This window comes from Biomphalaria glabrata, chromosome 7 (assembly GCF_947242115.1).
Source record: "Biomphalaria glabrata chromosome 7, xgBioGlab47.1, whole genome shotgun sequence".
Lineage (NCBI taxonomy): Eukaryota > Metazoa > Mollusca > Gastropoda > Planorbidae > Biomphalaria > Biomphalaria glabrata.
The window spans coordinates 31,635,774-31,649,520 of NC_074717.1; the positions used below are offsets into that span (position 1 = coordinate 31,635,774).

At 34.1% G+C, this 13,747-nt stretch overlaps 1 long non-coding RNA gene across 1 annotated transcript; it reads left to right on the plus strand.

Moving 5' to 3' along the window:
• Positions 1 to 6,611: 6,611 nt before the first annotated feature.
• On the plus strand, positions 6,612 to 13,189 carry LOC106079485 (uncharacterized). Its single transcript, XR_001220017.2, has 4 exons — positions 6,612 to 6,766; positions 9,858 to 9,905; positions 10,951 to 11,004; positions 12,734 to 13,189. It is a non-coding gene; the product is annotated as an uncharacterized LOC106079485 (long non-coding RNA).
• Positions 13,190 to 13,747: the final 558 nt, after the last annotated feature.

A 13,747-nucleotide genomic window follows, 5' to 3' on the forward strand; every position in this document is an offset into this window, starting at 1 on the left:
GTCAGAGAACAGATGAGAGAAAGAGATTTTAGATTTTGTAAAATACTCGCAAATTTTGTTCTCTTTATGATGTTGAAGCTAAAATTCCGCCCTTAGCGGATCTATTCTGAACTTAAATCTTTGATTTTCCGAAAGTATTTCAAATCTTTAGCTGTTGTATCAGGGCATCAGGGTGTCATTTTCTCAATTGATCCCACAGCCTCATGTCTTCATTTCTCAAAACTTTGTTGCCCAACGGCAACGGAGGAAAAAATAAAACCAAATTTAAAATAATCAACTCTGTCGTGTAGACCTACTGTTTACATTTAATATTAGTTAGTTTCATGTAGGTACACACAATTAAGATTTTTAAATAAGATGTTAACATAATATATATATATATATATATATATAAATTCATTAACAAGATTACAATTGAAAGGATTCACTATTGTACATATCATTGATTATATGTGTAGGCCTATAAGATCATTCCTTGTAATGGAAAATGCAGTTATAAGTCTTGGCCTGCTTAAATTATTGTAGGTATTATTGTAGACCCCCATTTACATCTCATTGACCCCCAATTTATTTTCTTTATCTCGTAGACCCCTTGGAAGTCGTCATAGACCCCTGGGAGTCTATATAGACCACTTTGGGCATCACTGATGTAGACACTCGAACAGGATCTAAAAGTTATCAAGAAAGCGGCAGATAACCTTAAATTGTGAGGTGGGCGGGCAAAAGAATTGAGGATGAAGAGTTGGATTTGTACATTTAATTCCATATGCACAAGAACATGGTTAGGAGTAAAACCGAATCCGAGGAGAACATGCAGATGATGCTTTCATGGGAAGACCACCTTGGAACTCAGACAAAGAAAACAGCCCAGCGACTCTTTTTTCTATACAAACTCAACAGTTTTAAATTAAACAAGAAGATCCTTGAGACATTTTACAGGGCAACTGTACAAAATCTGCTAACATATGGAATAAGTTGTTGGCAAGGCAACGCCTCATCTAAACTGTTGCAACATCTAGAAAACATCATTAAAAAAGCATCAAAAATTACACTCACAACATTACCACATTTAAAGGAACTTTTTGAACAAACGTGCCTAAGAAAAATCGAAAAAATCTTGGAAGACAACGGCCACCCCCTCCATCAGAACTACGCCAGGTCGTCGCGAAAACCTATGGTCATACATTAAGTCTAAGAAAATGGAAACAACAGGCATAGCGCCATTAAAAGATGAACATAACATAATACATAATGATAATGAAACTAAAGCAAAAATCCTAAACAAATACTTTGCATCAGCATTCTCAGCCCCAGGAGACAAAGACATATTACTGAATTTGAACCAAGTAAACAACATAGAAGATATAGTAGTACAAGAAAATGGAATTCAAAAACTATTAGCCAACACCAAACCAAATAAAGCTTCTGGACCTGATGGTATTCCAGCTAGATTACTCAAAGAACTAAGCAATGAGCTAGCCCCAGTGTTCAAAATACTCTTTCAGGCTTCACTTAACCAGGGCACAGTACCAAAGGACTGGAAAGAAGCTAATGTCACCCCCCTATTTAAAAAAGGAGAAAAATCTGACCCAGGAAACTACAGACCAGTATCACTTACCAGCATCACATGTAAAATCCTAGAACACAATATGTAGCAACATCATAAACCACTTAGACAAACATAATGTCCTCACACCATACCAACATGGCTTTAGGAAATATAGATCATGTGAAACACAACTGATAGGACTAATTGATGATTTTTCAAAAGGTTTAGATAATAGTGAACAAATAGATGCTATCTTACTAGATTTTTCTAAGGCTTTTGACAAAGTCCACCACCATAGTTTGCTTAAAAATTAAAATATTTCGGCATTAATGGTTCACTGCATCAGTGGATTAAAGATTTTCTGATAGGGAGAGAACAAACTGTAATAATAAATGGCTCTAAATCAACACCGATAACAGTAAACTCAGGTGTACCTCAAGGAACAGTCATGGGTCCACTACTATTTTTAATTTACATAAATGATTTACCAAATTGCATTACTTCAGGAACAAAAGTCAGATTATTTGCAGACGATTGCATAATATATAGAACAATGAAAAAAAAAACACAGGACACAGATATTTTACAAAGAGAATTAGATGAATTACAGAAATGGGAATCAAATTGGAGCATGTCTTTCCACCCAGAAAAATGTCAGTTGTTAAGAGTAACAAAAAAACTAAAACAAATTAATTCCACTTATCTTATTCATGGCAAACCAGTAACACAGACTAAAAACGCAAAATACCTAGGTGTTATAATAAATGAAAAACTGTCATGGAATCCACATATTGATGAAACTACAAAAAAATCAAACAAAGCATTAGGATTTATTAAAAGAAATTTCTATAAATCAAATAAGAACATAAAACTAAAATGTTTATTAACCTTGGTTAGGCCAATAATAGAATATGCATTCTCCGTTTGGGACCCCTCAACTCAAGAAAACATTAAAAAAACTGGAACAGACACAAAATAGAGCAGTGAGATTCATAACAAACGAATATTCACATTTGACTAGAGTAACACCTTTAGTAAAATCACTAAATTTAGAAAACCTTCAGGACAGAAGGCTCAAAAGTAAAGTAGCAATCATACATAAAACACTGAACCATAATCTTCAAATACAAAAACACAATTTAATAAAATACTCTGAAAGACACAAAGATAAAGGCACATTCTTCATCCCATATGCTAGGACAAATTTGTACAAACACTCCTTCTTCCCTAGTGCTATTAGAGCATGGAATGGGTTGCCTGAACCAGCCAGGAAAACCAGTGACTTGGCTGAATTTAAGTCGCTGGTTAATATGCATGACTAAATGCTTGACGCGTAGGACGTAATCCTCTTTTTTTGAAGTAACGTCTGTATTATATAAGATAAGAAGATAAGTGGGCGACTGCTGTCAATCAAAACAAGAACGGAGCGGTACAAAAACTCGTTCGTACCTCACTCGGTCAGACTCTATCACCGCCACTCATTGATCAGGGAACATGAAATGCACCAAGATACCTGTGTGTAGTCGCTGAATGAACTCTTCATGTTGTCTGTAGTATTTATGTGTATGTTTCTGTTGTGTTGTCTTTATATGAGAAACGAGTCCTTGTAATCACAACAAATTTCCGTAAGGATCAATAAAGCAGTCTTAGTCTTAGTCTTAGATACAGAATTTTAAAGATCTTGTTATTATGCTGTCTAGTACAAACTAACAAAGTCACTGCACATTAAAGATGTGTAAAAAAATAGACTAAGAAGCATCACGAAAAGAGGCAGTTATTAGAACATTTCATTTCAAATACTTAAAATATTTTATTTAAATTCTTATAATTCCATTATCCTTTGAAACTTTTTTTTTTTGGGGGGGGGGGGGGGAGAGACAATATTCGTACAAAAAGTTATTTTAGAAATTTTAAAAAGAAAAAAAAAGAGGCGCGCGAGGAATTCCCATGGGTATTTCCATACGCGCCGACCCTTCCTGTCCGTGAATTTTCGCGGGTTGTTTGCAATATTTGTTTCGTGTCGACTAGACCGCCCTGTAAGTAGATCTAGAAATTAGAAAGTCAATTTTAAAACATTGTCACTTTTATTTGAAATGGCTGTTAGTTGAGAGTAGACTATAAATGGCTGATTATTGAGTGTAGAGTGTACAATAAGTTCTTTAGTGTTCCAGTTTAAAATAAATTTTAATTATCTTCTTCTCCTAGTAGAATTAGTTAAAAACGGAATCTGTTTTATAAATATGTAATATTATAACTACTAAATAGTTAATTATATATAGCGGTATTTACATTTCTGTTTAGTGTTTTATTTTTAAAAATAGTGAAAGTATTCCGTATTGGATTAATATTACTATTATTCTGTTTTGCATTATTGATCATCAGTATTTTCAATGCAGCGTTTCTTAAACTTTGGGTCCTCCCCCGGGGGTGTGGTGGGGGTGGCGAGTACCTCTAATTGGCCGGGGAGGGGCGCAACTTCCTGGCAAAAAGGGGTGTTATAAGAGTGTGTGTTTGTTTCCAAGGCGGCAGTAAGAAGAGGTTAAGCGATTGATTGGTAGTTGTGCATTGAGAACGTTTGTTTGTTTTGTAAAACGTTTTACATGTTTCGGATGTTCCTTCAGAGTTGAGGATAGTTTACTTCCTAGTCCAAACCTCACGCAGGGCGACGGAGGATGGGAGCGGCAGGGTTTGAACCCTCGACCGTCGATAAATCCGAACGACAGTCCAGCGCGCAAACCGCACGGCCAGGCAGCCATCCAATGAATGATGAAATTAGCGTAATGCAAATGTGAAACAGCAGACAATCTTGAGACATGAAAGAGTTAAGATGTTGTTTTGTGGTGAGCTAGATTTCGTTTAAATATCATTATATTTTATTAATTTTACATCTCTATCTCAAGTTAAATATGTGAATATTGTAATAACAGTTAGGCTATATTGAGTTTATGTTCACAAAAGGAGTTTCTTCAAGTTATTTAAAATTTATTTTGTAAAAATATAAAACGCCTTTATTGGCACAAGTGTAGGCCTACTAGTTGTTTGTAACGACAAACCAATGACTAACTAACAACAAGGAGAGGGGCGTCGAAAAAAATTTTCATTTTCAGTGTAACTTATCTAAATATTAGTAACATTACATGTTTAAAAATTAAAATATATTCAGTAGGAGATGTCGTTTTATCTTCTAATAAGACCTTGTTAAATGTAGATCGCTTTTTGCGAGGTGCGTATGCAACAATATGGGTGAAAACGTTTTGAAGAAAACTGGCCAGAGCTGTTAAGTACGAGTAGCGAACCAGGCCCTTGCGGGATTCCTTGGGTGAGCTTTTTTTTTTTTTTTTTTTTATCTCACTCGAGATAGGGATGGAACAAGTAGCCCGCACACCAGTCCAAAAAACCGCCACACCGTTCCACAAAGGGGGCCATCATCAGCATCCCGTAAGCTGAAGTCGCGGTCCCTGCACGGAACAGTGGCGGTTACAGTATAGGAATATGAGACAAGCTTCCCGCAGTTAGCATTGTTCTCGGCCACTTATAGCGAGTGTGAACCAGGAACGAGGACGGTGCGCTGTGTACACGGCACGGCCCGATCTGGCCCAGTCAATCGATATTGGCCGTCTACCGTTGGGAGCCCTCAGACAGGACAGGGGGAACCTTTCTAACCACCAACGAAATAATGGCGCCTATGGCGCTGACGCCCTACTGGACTTCACTGAAGGTGAAGGCCAGAGCTGCCTCTTTATTATTAGATTTAATATGGCCCTCGACTTTTTTTTGTTGTTATTAGGATGAGCAGTGCGTTTGAAATGAAAAACATCACTATTAGCCTTTTCGTCTTACCAAGAGAAACAGGCCAGTATACGATTAGCGCCCGCCCGGAATTAAACTCCTTGCCGAAAACCTTCCATTCTATATCCATGAAGAAACTTTTACAACGCTTAAAATTTACTTTTGGGCCAAAAAAAGCCAATTTTTTTTTTGGTGAAATGTCATTACCTAAATTTGGATTCTATATATAGTGTTAAAAAATATAAATGAAAAAAAAAAAAACAAAAAAACTAAATATTGTGTATAATTAATTAGTACTATAATTAAGTTTCTTTTATTTTTCATTACATTTTTAAAAAATGCAAAGTTAAAATTGAAAACAAAACATCTTAGAGGGCTTGATGCGAATTTGAAAGAAAAAGGAATGGTCTACAAAAATGAATTTAAATCAAAGAGCGCTTTAAGTACAGTGTCCAGCTCAGTCTTAATGAATTTTTTATCTAAAAAAAAAAAAAAAGAGGGGGCGGAATTTTTTTATTTCTACCCTCGCGGCGGCCCTGAGTAGGCCTACGTGTACATTGCTTCATCATATGGCCATGTACTTTGTGGGCCGGATTACATAGAAATGCCTGGGCCGATTTTGACACCCAGTCGACCGGTCCGCCCCAGGGGACGAACGTAGTCAAATGGCTGTCTTTTTTTGGCGAGCTGAATGGTGGTTGACATAACAGAGGTGCCCTACGGAAACGCTTTAATAGACCAACTTATGTAGGCGCTAACTTGCTTTAACTGACAAGGAAGAGAGTACCCGGTTGCAGACGACTTAGAATGATACAGCAGGAGATTACTTACAAAGACCGCGGGATACACATTTGAGAGGACAGACAAGAATCTAAATCTACCACCTGCGAACAACGGTTAGGCCTATGTCTATTCTGGATGTGGCAAAATAAGCAATAATGTAGGTGACAGCTGGGGCTGCGTAGCCATGTGAAATACTGCACTCATTAATCCTAATTAATCGTCGGACTCGAAGACAATTTAAGCCTTATTATTAGCCTATATTATTTAAAAGTAATTCGACACAATTTTAAGTTACTAATAAGTTCAAGGAAAATAAACAGGCAGCTCTAATTATTGGATTCTAGATCTATTATTAAAGGCAGAATGTCATTGGTTAATATGCATGACTGAATGCATGACGCGTAGGACGTAATCATCTTCTTTTTTGAAGTATCGTCTGTATTATATAAGATAAGATAAGGTTATTGTGCTAGATCTATTGAGAACCACTAACCAAGAGATTAAATATTATTAAATAAATGACGTCTCTATGCCGGTTACTGAAATTATGTGTAGAGAGTAGGCCTTGAACTCTTTAGTAGGAAAAGTTTTTTTTTATTCTACATCAAAAATTTATGCCCCATTTGCCTTTGAATTGATTTTTTAGTGAGTAAATTGTAGATTTTTCTCTTTTGTTTTTCTGAAATTATAATATATTATTGATCTAGATTTAGATCTATTTTAATAGATCTAAAGTGTTTCCTTTATTGGAATATTGTTTTTGTTCCAATCAAGATTAAAGATCCGGTTTTGGAGGAGGACAGTCACAGTGGTAACAGTGTCAGTGAGTAACACCTGTCACTGGTAAGATCACTGCTCTCCGGCAAGCTTTCCATCCAACTGACACCCAATTGCGATGGCTCTCCATCCTTTTGGATCTGGTCAGTATGGAAGAGTGACGATTGTTGACATATGGGTTACCTAGCACTTGCAAATTTTCCACCCAAGTTGTCCCCCAGTAATGGAGAGGTCACTCCCGCAAAGGGAAATGAGAAACTTCTCTTGAGAAGTAAATGCCACAGACATGGTCAGTCATCAACTCCTGTTTAGCTTATTTAGTCTATTACAATAATAGCTTATCCTTGCAACTGTACTAAGTGAACGCATGCTGGTTAAGTTGCTACTTTCAAAACAGTTCATTGATTTTAATGTGTCTAAAATTTGGCTATTTAGGGGAGGGTGGTGCACGTACATTGATTTTAATGTGTCTAAAATTTGACTATTTAGGGGAGGGTGGTGCACGTACATGGTCGCATCAGTTCCTGATAAACCTAGGCTAGCTTTGTGTGGTGTAATGCTGACATTTTAAGAAAATTTCCTTGTCGATAATAAAAATTATTTTAATTATTATTGTTATTAGTCTAATATAATATCTTATCTTTACAACTACTTCAATGTAAGCATTAGGGTTTCTATGTAGAAGAAGTTAATAAATTTGAAGGTGCAAAAATTGGCTAGAATTCGGCTACTCAGAATCCAGTGGGGTGCACGTGCACAATCTTGCACCCTACGGCGTGTGCCCATGGCCTAACCTTCCACAAACTAAAAATTATACATTTCTTAAAACTAAAATTTGCTTATTAAATGTTTAAAAAAATGTAAATTGAGATTAAATTTAGCATGTTTTTAGACAAGTATTTTTATTCATAAGTGGAATTTCATTAAAACTTTTGAAAAACTGTAGGGGCCTTTACAAAAATTCTGGCCTCCACATACTTAAATCCGGCCCTGTAAATAATGGGTCATCATCTATTCATATAAAAATCATGTTTTTTTGTGAATGTACTAAGACGAAGCAAGAGCTTTTCACTGATCAACATGCATGACTGACTACACATGAAATGCGTAGGACGCAATTATCTTCTATTTCGAAGTAACATCTGTAATCTATAAGTAAAACCAAAAGTTTCCAAAACATTTAATAATATTGTAACCAGAGTTTAAGTCACTGATCAACATGCATGACTGACTACACATGAAATGCGTAGGACGCATTTATCTTCTATTTCGAAGTAACATCTGTAATCTATAAGTAAAACCAAAAAGTTTCCAAAACATTTAATAATATTGTAATGAATCTAGGGTAAACGAAGGATAAAGGTGAAGAAATGAGAGATGTTTATCTACCAAGATATTTTTTTTCAAAGATAGACGATCACAATGAACATAAATGTCTTATGTTGTCTATGAGTTCATTTAGCCTTCCACTAACATACACTGTCTTAACGCTCCAATAGGGTTCTCTATCTTGCACTAACACAGGTCACATTACGTGTCTCAGGAACGATGTTATACCTACGCTAACAGGAACAACCCTTTCTACAGTTTCCTCACAAGACTTTTTCCTGACCAGACAACCTACACTGTTTCTCACCTGCTGACCACACTGGCAATGATACCTTCTACAACTCAGGCGGTTCAATGATACCTTCTACAACTCAGGCGGTTCTAAACTTCTAACCTATCTCTAGTTCTGTTTCTCTATCTACTTAACCAGAATCAGCAGTCCACCATCCACCATATGCTTCAATATAGGAGCAGAGATGTAACATTATATTCATTTCAACTCATTAAGGCTGCTATTGTACTGTTAATAATTTTCAGATGACATACATGTATAAATAAAATACAGTATGTAATCCTACGCAAGCATACCTCCAGTCTATGATGCATTATCAAACTTTATCTACACATATTATACACACATATATATATATATATATATATATATATATATAATATGACATGCCATTTGTGGGTCGGGTTCTATGGTAATGCCTGGGCCGATTTTGATACCCAGTCCGCCCCTGGTTGAGAACCACTGCTTTATAAAGATCGATTTTTGTAGCTAGGTTTAAAGACCTATTCCGCCATACTCTCAGTTTGAGGCAACAAAAAGCGATGTTGGCCTTTTCAAGATGGTTGCCAATTTCTCTTGACAGTGACGCATCATTAGACACTGTGCTGCTCAGGTAGGTAAAGTGGTCAACAACATTAAGGAGATGGTCATTCACATTGATTTGTGATGCTGGGTTAGTCATTATTGAAGACACATGCAGAAGATAAATATATAACTTAAATAGATGGAAAACTGTAACTTGGTAGGTAAAACAAGTTGAAAAATTAAAACTTAATGCTACTTGACCATAGAAAGAACAAGTGTATTCAGCTTATCATAAATTTTAAATGTAAATGCTAAAAGACTAGTAGTTTTATCACAAATGAATATCTACTATTATCTAAATGACTAAATTTAGAAGCACATAAAGTATTTTTATAATTCAAGTAACAGTAACACTAAACTATAACTTGCATTTGATTATGTGGTAAGTGCTTTCGACTGTCATCAAGATAGTCCTGAGTTCAAGCTTTACCCACAACCATACCCTGTCTTCCTGCTGGAGTTTTTGGGCAAGATTGTCACAATCTTCATTTCAGATGAACTTTCAAAACTTATAAAACAAGCAATATAAACCTCAGAAATATGCAAAGATAAAAAACATCTAAATGTGAATGAAAGATAATACATATACCTATGTTCTTTCTTTCTAGTTTCCATTAAAGCAAACTCCTATTCTACTAGTATAGTCACATCAGGCAAAGCTTCTCTGATTAACTAATACAACTGCTTGATAAAAATATTTTAATTAATGCAGTGGAATTCTTATTGAACAAATATTCTCTCTCTAACACCTAGGCTGCACATTCAGTTTGACAAGATACACTTGAAAGAATGTCGCGGTTGGTAAGTTAATTATTATAAACAGTATAATCGTTAAATAGAATTACATTTTTACTACAGTATTGATATATGCAAATGAGACATGGACACAAACAAAATACAGTAGAAAACTTGCTTAATACTTGGAAGGAAAATCCATATAAGAATGAAACTGGATGTGGGGCAAACACCATTCAAAAGCTATATCAACTACAGTAAGACTCATCTTTTGTGACATAAATAAAAAAGAGAAGATTTATTAGGTCAGGTCATCTTGAAATAATGTCACAGAAAAGGGCAGATGATGTAAAGGTCATCTGTTTCTTTGGCGGATGGTTAACGAGGGTGTCATGTGGCTAGCACATCAACCAACTGCCTTAAATTTACTTTCCCCAACTAATGTCAGGTACCCAATACACTTAGGGGTGTCCTAAAAGTCCCAAAATTCAAAATACCAGTCTTCACTGGGAATCGAACCAGAGGAAGCCAAGGGCTTTATCACTCAGCCACCACCCCTCTAAGGGGTGAAAATAGTATAATATTATTATTAACAAAATGCAAGGCAGGAGACCTATTGGCTGAGTATGAATAAATAGGTTTGACAGTGTTGATACAGATCTACAAAAAACTTGGTGTTTGTACATAGAGATCTTGGAGATCTGAATGGAAAAATGTTTTGAAGGGTTTCCAAGGGCAATAGCACCATTAGGATGGATGGATTGAATAGAAAAGGTGAATAGAGACCATTGTTTAATCAAGACATGTATGTTAATTAGAAACTTAAACTCTTCTAAGTTCATGGTTTTCCTGGATTCAGGCAATCCTTTTCAATTTATAATGGTACTAGGGAACTTGGGGCGCTTGTAGGAATTTGTCCAAGCATATGGAATAAGAATTGTAATATAATTAAGATTTCAGTAGGAACTTATCCTTCACTTTCATTACATTTTAGCCATTCATAATAAAAAATAAATAAATGGAAATATAATTAAAAAAACATTTAAATACGATGTTTAGGTTGAAGCACTTTAATATTCTTTCTATTAAATTTATTGATATTCTTCTACAGTTGTCTTTCATTGTTGGGACATATGTCGGCCTTTTTGTAGCCCAGAACACAGAGGTATTTAATAAAAATTATTTTATAAAAGCCAGCATAGTATATTTTATACAACATTCATTTATATATATATATAAGATAAGATAATTTTATTGATCCAATCAAATGAAAATTCAGTTTGACTACAATTGACAACCTCAGCGTAACTACTTTTCAAAAACAATATGGATGAAAAATTTGAACAACATTCACTCACGAAACACATACACATTTACAACCAGCGCTTTATGAATTGGACTTCTATGTACTTCTCGATGACAACAGCTGATCTTGTAACACTCTGACCGATAGTGGGATAAAGGAGTTTTTAAATCTGTCTGTTTTAGTTTTAATGGAAAGGAGACGACCACTTCGTTCAGATCTTATGTAACAGTGGTTTAATGGGTGCAGGTTGTCTTTAAGAATCGTGAGTGTTTTGGAAATGCATCTTTCTTGAAAAAGCTCTTCAAGAGATGGTAGTTGTATTTGAGTGATATACAATGCTTTTTTAATTAGTCTATTAAGTCTATATCTTTGTGCCAGTGAAATATTACCATACCAGCAGGTGATGGCAAAGTTGATTAGACTGCTGATAGTTGCTGTGTAGAAAAGTTTGATTATTGTTTTGTCGATGTTAAATTTTCTTCTTAGCTTTCTGAGATAGAAGAGTCTTAAATCATCTTTCTATTATATCAGTATATATCTTACATTATTTTGAGGCAAATTTTGGATATGTATACTAAGGTTTCATCAGTCTGAATATTAAAAACCAGATCCTAAAAAAATAAGTAGGCCTATTATATTAGCAGGTTACACTTTATGTGCAATATGTACGCATAAATTTTGGACTTAATTATCATTCTGAAGGAGTATATTTAATTTTTAAAAAATACATTTTTAAATTGTATAATTGTGATAGGTCTTTTTTTGGTCAGATGCAGCTTGTAAGCCAAATCAGACAATTCATCTAGATCTTTCTGATTTCACTCCTCTGCAGCCTTGCACTTAGAAGGCTAAAGGAATCAACCTTGAGAAAAAATCATTTCCCTTAGGATCTTTACCTATGATTATGATATTCACTTTAACAGCTCCTACAAACTTGTTGGTGCAAAATGTTTTAAATTGTTAGGCATTCCTTTCCATTCAGCAAGGTCAAGAGAGGGACAACTATGCATTGGTAATCCATGATCCTTCTATCTAAGGCCCAGTAATGTGTCTTAAAGTGGAAGTTCTGAATGCATCCACTGTGTCAAGAAATACATATACATAAATATATATATACATAGGCCCTATATAAATGTGTGTGTATTTTTAGTGAGTTAAATCGTCTTTCTATTATATCAGTATAAAGTTGAAAGATGTGTATAATTGATGATGAGTTATATCTTGTCTTACTATTATATCAGTATTGAAGTTGAAAGATGTGTATAATTATAAAAAAAAACATTATATTCAGTTTTGTTTTTTTAAAAAGCTGTTCAAGTTTATTTCAAGTTTTACTTTAAGACTATAATTCGCCTTCACTGTTTAAGTTGCACTAGCTGTTTGGAGCTACAAACCAATAACTGAGTATCTACAATCTAGTACCAGTAGTAAATACTTTCCATAGCCATTAACAATGTTCTAAGTCCTAATTTGTCATAGAAAATTTTGTATCATTCTGAAGTTTTGAAACTACAAGACACAGTGTTTACATTCATTATCTTCAAAATGTCAAATCTTGTAGATTAAATAAACAAATTTGTCATTGCAGTTCTATAAAGTTCCAGGGCCAGTTTTTCTGGTGGACAAAGTGAAGGAACTCATGAAAACAGAGCCTGCCAAAAATGAAAAAAAAGGGAAATGATAGAATTTCACCATAGACACACTTGCCTGATGATTAACATGAATTTGTTTCCAAGATGCAGCTTTTAGTTTTATACTTTGATTCTGTAGTATCAACTCTGTTCAGATTATCTGTTTGCATACAAGAATTATATTATTCTTTTTATTTTATTTTTAATATTACAATAGAACTCTGTGATGTTTTTAAAACATCTTGATTATATAAATTTTTATTAACATATGTGATAACAGTAAGCTTTTAAACTCTATTTAATTGTTACTAATTTGTAATATAAAACTACATTTTCTTTCAAACTAAATTGAAAACTCTTTGCAATATTCAGCTTGAACTAAAATCTTGATTAAATATGTTGGTTGTTAAAAACTATTGTGTTTTCATTGAAAGTATTGTCTTTACTACCGGTATGTAAAATTTAAACTAAGAAGGTGATATAAAAAATATTGATACTTACAAATTGAAATAAATCATATTTTTATGCAGGTTAATTACAAAAATAATTTTAACAAAATAATTAATGATGCCTATTTAGCTTTAGTTGCTAGATTGTAAGCCAAATGAATAATTAGTCATTTTACCAAAAATTGTGAATCAGTTGAACAAAAGAATAGCAAAAAGATTGTTATTTTACTACCTTTCTTCAAATTACATTAATTTTAAATAATGTAAAAAGTTAAAAGAACTAAAGGTACAGGTATTAACATTCTGTAATGTATAAGTTAAATCATTTGTTATATATTTTGTTTGACATTATTGAGATCTTTTATTTCATATCAACCATTATAATAGAACTTTAGTCTCAATTAAATAGCAATCTTATATGATAAGTCAAAAACCTTGATGAAGTTGAAATCATAGTAGAAGCTGGCCATAAAAAAACAACTACATAACAAACTGGTTATAACAGGATAAAAACAAAACAAG